Source organism: Cyanistes caeruleus, chromosome 4, assembly GCF_971803275.1.
Source record: "Cyanistes caeruleus chromosome 4, bCyaCae1.hap1.1, whole genome shotgun sequence".
NCBI classification, from domain to species: domain Eukaryota; kingdom Metazoa; phylum Chordata; class Aves; order Passeriformes; family Paridae; genus Cyanistes; species Cyanistes caeruleus.
This window is the reverse complement of record NC_141704.1, coordinates 81,303,538-81,311,127: the sequence shown is the minus strand read 5'-3', so window position 1 is coordinate 81,311,127 and position 7,590 is coordinate 81,303,538.

The window sequence follows — 7,590 nt, the reverse complement described above, 5'->3', positions numbered from 1 at the left end:
CAGTTAAATTCAAAGTGCTGATCTGCACAAACTTGGAACTGCCTACAGTTTTTATTGTAAATACTTGTTGGATAAAACCTTTTCCCTGTTAATGAAGGTTGATAGGAGGTAAAACAGTTGTCACAGTTCAACAGGCAGAGAAAATTGTTTGTTTGTCTGTTTTTCTTACCGTTTCTGCTTTCATTAAAGCAATGCTCTCACTGGAATATCTAAATAGCTGCAATAATTTCCAGAGGAATATTACTTCTTTATTACGGTGTAAATCAACTCTGAGCACAATTTTGAATACAAACACAAAATAAGATGTTTCTAAAAAACCCTAAAGTTGAATTTCCTGGTGTTCCATTTTGAGCAGAGGGTGTCAAAGCCATAAACAAGAGAGACAAAATTTTACTGCAGCTTTTCCTTTGGTCTGAAGCCAGAATTGCTCCTGGTGCTGAGGATACCTGTGCTTGAGCTGCTTGGGCACCAGCGGGGTCTGAGAGAAGCCTTTGGGAGGCTGGACCATGAAGGATAACCTGGGAAGAGGAGCAGGAAAAGTCTGCTGGGATTGCACAGCAGCTCTCTTTCTTGCTTCTCTTCTCACAGGCACCGTGTGTCCTAAAGCCTTTTATGAGCTTGCTTTGAATTTACAGGTTTATGTGCCTTTTATGAACTTGCAGAAATTGCAAGCAGGCATTCAGATCCCCAGGTTTCTCTGTCTGGTTGACTAGCCCAGTTCATTTTATGAACTGGTACTTCCAATTTATCAAATTTCCCCTTTTGAAACAGAAATCTCTTGCTACCGGTGTTGATTCATTTACTTTGAAAAATATGAATGACCGGCTCCAACATTATTTTTGAGATACTCCTCCTAGACCATATTCTATTCTTACTGCAACCAAGAGTTGGTTTCTTTTCCCAAGTAAAAAGGAACAGGATAAAGGGAAATGGCCTGGAGTAGCAGCAGTGGAGGTTTAGGTTGGATATTAGGAAAAATTTCTTCACAGGAACCATAGTCAAGCACTGGAAACAGGCTGCCCAGGGAAATGGTGGAGCCCCTGTGGTTAGAGGACATGAAATAGAAGCATGGATTTCATCAAAACAGTAGAGGTTTCTCATCCCAAGGAGGCAGAAGCCTTTATTTTGGGGTTTTCAGCTCCTTTTATAAGGTGTTCTGATACAGGTTTAACCTGACTGGCCAAAGGAACAACACCTCTCTCATCCCATTGGTGGGACAAGACAAAAACACACTCAGAACATCTGTACACCAGTGTTTTGGGAACCAAAACCCTATTTACAAAACAGTCCTTGAGAGAGAAAAGTTTCCCAAAAGACTCCTTTGGGGAACAGATCAGCTACTGACAGGCTGAAAACTCTCTCAGGCTCAGAAAATCATGTGCACAAGTCCCCAGCCCTGGAGGGGTTTAAAAGAAGAGTACACGTGGCACTTGGGGACCTGCACTGTTGGGATAAATCAGACCCAGAGATCTCAGGGGCCTTGTCCAACCTACATGATTTAATGTATCCATGACTTCTGGGTCCTAACACCACTGGTAGCAGCAAGACCTGTTGGCCATCATGGCCTTGGCTGCCACATTCCTATCCCAGAGCCTGCAGCTGAAGCATTTTTGCTGCAGCACAGAGGCTCTGGCTGGGCATGGCCGAGTGGAGCTTTCTCTTCCCTCAGCACTCTCCTTGAAAGACTGGGAGTGTGTCCCCTCCTCTTGCACCAGGAGAAAAAAAAAAGTTGGGATCTGCATATCCACCCTCCTGTGCTCCTAATATTCTCCAGTTGATGTAATTAACAACTTAATCAGAGAGGTTCAAGAGAGAAAAGATATATTAGATAATATTGTTCATCGCCTTGGGGACCAGCACAAGATTGTTTCCTGTGAAATAGTTTGCCGACTTCAGGGGAAGTTGAGGTCTGTAGCATCTTGCAGGTTCTTATTGAAGAGCTGCAAGGCTTATACATGCATCTTTATTAGAGCTTTTATTAAAAAATAAAAGTAAAAAAAGGCATTTCTATGATTTCCATGCCCACTTGCTCTTGCAGATTTCAGCAGTGCTACTTTATTTCTCTGTGATAAAAACATACTTATTAGTTTTGTGTGCTCAGAGGGAAGTAGGAAAAAAATGATAAAAGAAGAAATTGGAAATGAGAAAATACTTGGCCTTATTAAGTCAGTGGAAGCCTTCAGGTGTCTTGAAGTTTCAACCAGAGCCTCACCCTTTTTCCAGCTTATTTCATTTAGAGACAAGAGCTGTAAAAGAAGCTTATTTTGTCCATCTTATTTATCATTTTAATGAGGCAGCATATAATTCACAAATACCTTCATTTTCAAATTAAATGAGTCTTTTTAATTACAACCAACATGGATCTGGATGCAGGGCTATAAAATGTTCAAAACTCTGCGTGCTCTCAGCCTCACTGAAGCTTGAGAGTGTTAAAATGATTTTCAGCAGATTGCTTCCATCTCACTAACAGATGAAAGGAGCAGACTGAAATTTTGTCTCTTCTGAAATGTTGCCAGGGCTGGGATGCCAGGGGCAAGGGCAGAGGTTGCAGACTGAGTATTTTTGTGGTCAAATGCTGCCTCTGAGTGCTTGCAGTGCCACTCAGTACAAGCTGAACTCGATTTCTTTTCAAGGTGGAGAGATCTGGATCATCAGCCTGTAATTCCATATAATAAGAAGGTTCCTCCTATAATCACCAGTCTGATTGTTGTACAAGTTAAAATAAATGCTTCTGCTGTGAGGAGCAGCAAAGCACAACATCAAGTGGCTTGGCACTTGCTAGCACTTAATCTGCTGTGTCAAAGGTGAATTAAGGCTTAGAAATTAGGTCAATTAACAGAGTAAACTTAGTAACTGGATCAGTTCCTGCAGCCTGACAGACCACAAATATTGAGCCTAGTCATAGGGACTCTGAAAACAATGGTGCAAGCTTCTGCATTTGTTTCAAAAGAGGAAAAGCTCCCAAACTTTTTATAAAGGGTCTTACAGGGTTTAAAATTTCTGCTGGGCATGCTGAAAGAATTAAAGCTTCCCTTCATGTTGCATTGGTTATAGTAAGTTTGTATATTGAGATTGGCTAAAGAGAGACTAACTGAAGCTGTGAAGGAAAATTTTATTGTACTGTTACACTTTACTATTTATTAACTTCATTGAAAGGATAAAATGGGAATAATAAAAATGCAAGACTGAAAACACATAACTGCAGGCTCTGAGGAGCAAGATGTTTTGAAGAGAATTCAAGAGTGGTGTCTATGATTAGATATATGAGTGATTCCTGCAGTTCTCTTGGGAACTGTTTCTCCTCCATGAAATGTTGTAACAAAGCTAGGAGCACTGTAATGGCTGTGTCCTCCAAGAAGAGGCTGGATTTAATCTACTGTGATGAAATTTACAGCAATTCCTGGCTCTAAACCCTGTCTGTGCAAGCTGGAGCTTCAGGCTGGGCATCCCAAAGTGGGTGCAAATCCAGCACTGCCACTTTGGAGGGTTTAGCTATGCTCTGGAAGTTTAGTGGGAAAGCAGAAGGACCAGAAATATTTGCAGGCTACATTTTGCTCCTGAAGCACTGCCTTTTGGATTGCACCAGCAATTAATTACCTGTTCTGTGCCTGCCTCTAGTTTCTTTTATTTCATCTTTGCAAAAGCCTCCCTGGCTATTTTGGGTCAGACCTGACATAGCCAATGGGATATGGTGGAGGTGGCTCCACAGCAGAAAACAATTCCAGGTGAAAAATTGGCAGGCAGGGGAGTGGTGGTGGTGGTGGTGGTGGTGGTGGTGGTGGGGAGGTGTTTTCAAATTGTTTATTGCAGAATTTCCATAAAAAATACCTTTGCTTTGCACTAACCTTGCCATGTTAGTGTTCATTTTTTAACCAAAGGACTTGCTATTATTTTTTTTTCAAGACAAAAAAAAAAAAAAAAAAATATATATATATATATATATACATAAGAGTAAGCAAGCTTAAATGATGGTAAATGTAGCTGGAAGAAATCACAGTAGAAGCATATGGGAAGTTGCCTTAACAATAATCTGTGAGCCCTGCAGGAGTGTGTATATTCTAGGAGTAAAATCCTGCCAAGATGTTGCTCCTGTCCCTTGCAAGGGTCACACAGTCAGTGGGAAAGGTTGGCTGGGGCTTGGCTGAGCCCACGTGGCTCAGTTGGATTATGGGTCACGTCAAGAGATCAGGGACACTTTTAAATCCAGCCACAGGGCATTTTTGTCCCTTGCACATACAACCTAAAAGGCTTTAGTCTGCAAGTGCTTCTGTAACAGCCATCAGTGCTAATAATAACACAAGCAAGATTTTAGAAGCAGTGAATGCATAAGAAAGGGCAAGGAGTTGAAAATCAATAGGCAAACCCAATGATTACTGACTGCCAGGAGCATGCTGTAATTTACACTCTCCAGGACTTGTTTACATGTTTATCAGCTTATTTACCAGCTTGATACTTAGGTAAATATATATATGAATATACATATAAAGAAATATGTGCATATATTAATTTAGAACTACGAGGGTGACTTTCATAATGTAGCATATCCCAGAGAGTCTTGTGCTGGCATTCAAACCCTAAAACCTTGGCAAAGCTATGCAGGAAAATGAAATCTGTACAACCATGAAGAGCTGGGAGCTTTCTTCTGAGCTATCTCTGAAAGGCAACAACTGTGGGCATAGGATGTAGGATTTTCACATCTGGGTTTTGTTGCTGTTGTCCTCAACTTAGATGTTTTTATTTCTGGATTTATTTTTCTGGAAATTAAAAAATAGCAATTATTCTGGGAATGTCGAGGACATCTTCTGCACTTCCATGTTGTCACAGGAGATGGTGAGCATGTTTCATGCCTGGATTGCTGTGTGACTGAGAGTTTTTCCCTTTCACTAGGTATGTTCTGCTGAAGATCTTCTGAAGTGGAGCCTTAGAGCTGGATAAGGATGTGGGATGCTCAGAGCCTGTGGGATATGCAGCCAGGAAGCCAAAGGTTCCACAAATAACTGTGTTTTTGCCTTAAGCTATAAACCACATTCTATTATGCAGATCTGTCAGGGCTAAGATAAAGCTTCAATACTTTCATTCCTCTGAACACTTTCATTCCACTGTGCCCTCTGAAAATGAAGAAATAACTGGATGGAAGCAGATTTGAATCTATTACCCTTCAAAGAGTACCAGGATTTGTGCATGTGTTTGTTTTGCAATGGGCCCATACCACTAGCCAGCTTTCTTCCTGTCCATAAATCCCTCTTAGGAGAAAATATATTGAAGGATTTACCCTGAGCCTCAAGATGCTGGCTGTGAACAGACCACAGCAACTGAGACCTGGCACTGAGGCATCATCCTGCTTCCACCACCTTCTATTTTTGGATGTTCACATTTCCCACAATATCAGATACTTTACTGCACAGCAAAGTTCCAAAGAAGGAAGAAGGGATCTCGTGTCATCTATTATTTCTGCCTGCTACAGATCTCCTGCCTCATTCAGGAAAATTGTCACCTGTCCCTCACTGGGTTACAGAAGCCATTTTGAACATTGACCCTGTGGGTCTTGGAGCTCTGGCTTTTGAAAAGGTGAGAAGTGAAAAAGTACAAAATATAGAAGTGCCATGCAGGGACTAATAAAAATGATAAATAATTAGATGACCCACAGACACAGACCCCTTGCACGTGAGGTGCAGGCGGTAAGAGACGTGAATCACATCTTGGTTTTGCTACTCAAGGCCTAAAGAAATGCAGCTCCTATGTACTGAAATTTTAATTTTGGTTAAAGCCACTAGGTAGTGCTCTGTTGCAGCTGTTTTGCACCCTCACACTGCCAGAGCCCGACTTTGGGAAATAAGGACTTAGCTGTGTCATTTCACTTCCAGGCATAGGCCTTGCAAGGCCTCAGGCAGACAAATGAGTAAGAACACAGTGTAGGAAGTAAAGTGGGGAAAAAAAAAAGGAAAAGATCCATTTCTTCTCGTCTCTTCCTCCCCACAAGAATAAAGCAGCTTGGAGAAGGAAGTTTTAAAATGCTTGAGGTGAAGTAAGGCACTCCTCTCTAGCAGATGAAAGAGAGCTAACTAGCGTACAGGCTCAAGAGGAAACAATAATGCTTTAATAACCAAAGAGATAATTAAGAAATTAATTTACACCTTATAGACATAACATTTCACGGGTCAGCTCCTGTATTAACTGAGAGTGAGAGCTGCTTTTTGAAAGATACACAATATTTGTAGAGAAGCTTGTAACAACAGTGACTCCCAGCTACTCTCAGAGAGCCCACGGTGCCAACATCCTTCTCTGGTCTAATATTAAACCTGAGAACCCTAAATTAATTGTAGATTGTGGTGACCAGGCAGGGGTGGCCTGTGGCATCACGGAGTTTGGTGGAAGTGTTCACAGGGCAAAATCTGCAGGAGAATTTTGCAATTGCTGTCAGTGACCTATGGGAGGTGGTGCCACTCATTTTTGGTCTCTCATTAGTAGTCCCGACAGCTACAGTGTAACAACCCATTAACACAAATTTTCCACCCCGTTGTAATTAGTTTAGCAGCAAAATTGGCTGAGCGAGGGGAGACAACAACAAGGTCACATTTGCGATCAAATTTCCACGCTAACGGCGCAGAATGTAAATAAAAATAATTATACACGCTCTCTTTGTCAAAGGGTGGCCAAAGATTGGCTTTCCAGCTCACATAGTTTGGTCTAAAGTTACAGACATGGAAATAATAGGCAGCTGGTTTCATTTGGGAGTCACACGATACAGCTCTTCTGCGGCCTTTTCCTTGCCACAAATTTAGGCGAGCTTTTTGCATAAAGCAGAAATAATACTTGCACTGTGCTTTTGAGAAGATGGTGGGCCAGGCCAAGTGAGCTGGAGGGGAGCAGGAGAGCTGAAGGATAGCACAAACCAGTAATGAAATCAAGATGTGGCATCATTTGGCCGGAGGAAGACGAGAACGGTGATGGGATTTAATGGCTCATTATGAAATAACCCTCCCAAGAAAAGGAATGTGTTTGGGGATTAAGATGGGATCCTAGGAACTGGGAAAATTGGGGTTTATTTCTGACATTGTCAGGTCCTATCTGTGTGCTCTTCTACCTGTGACTCAGTTTCCCAGCCCACAGAAGTCCTCACTTCAAAGCTGCTCTGTGGGCTCCTGGCCTCTTTTGGGAGCCCAGCTGAGCTGCTGAAAGATTATTAAATTCATTGTCATTATCAAATTGACTGTTCAATGGTTTATATTTCAGATGAAACAAAAAGCTAAATAGAATGAGTTCTGTACAACAGAAGAAATGAGAGCTTTAAAAAAACCCACCAACAAGCTCTATGTGTTTTGGACAGATTCACCTTTCATTAGGCTCTCCCTTTGAGCACATGGAGCTCAAACACCTCTGACAAGCATTCTGTGATCCTGATTCCTGCTAGCAAGTGCCTTGGGAATGAGTCTCAGAGCCATGAAATAATGTGGTGGCTGAAGTGAACGCTGTCATTGCTGGTTTTGGAGCTCCTCACACTACTGCAGTCTGGCCTTTGGGTCTGAGGCCAGGAAGTGTTGGAGTCAGAGGCACAGAGACTGTGCCCTTATCTCTGATACCTGGCTCTGA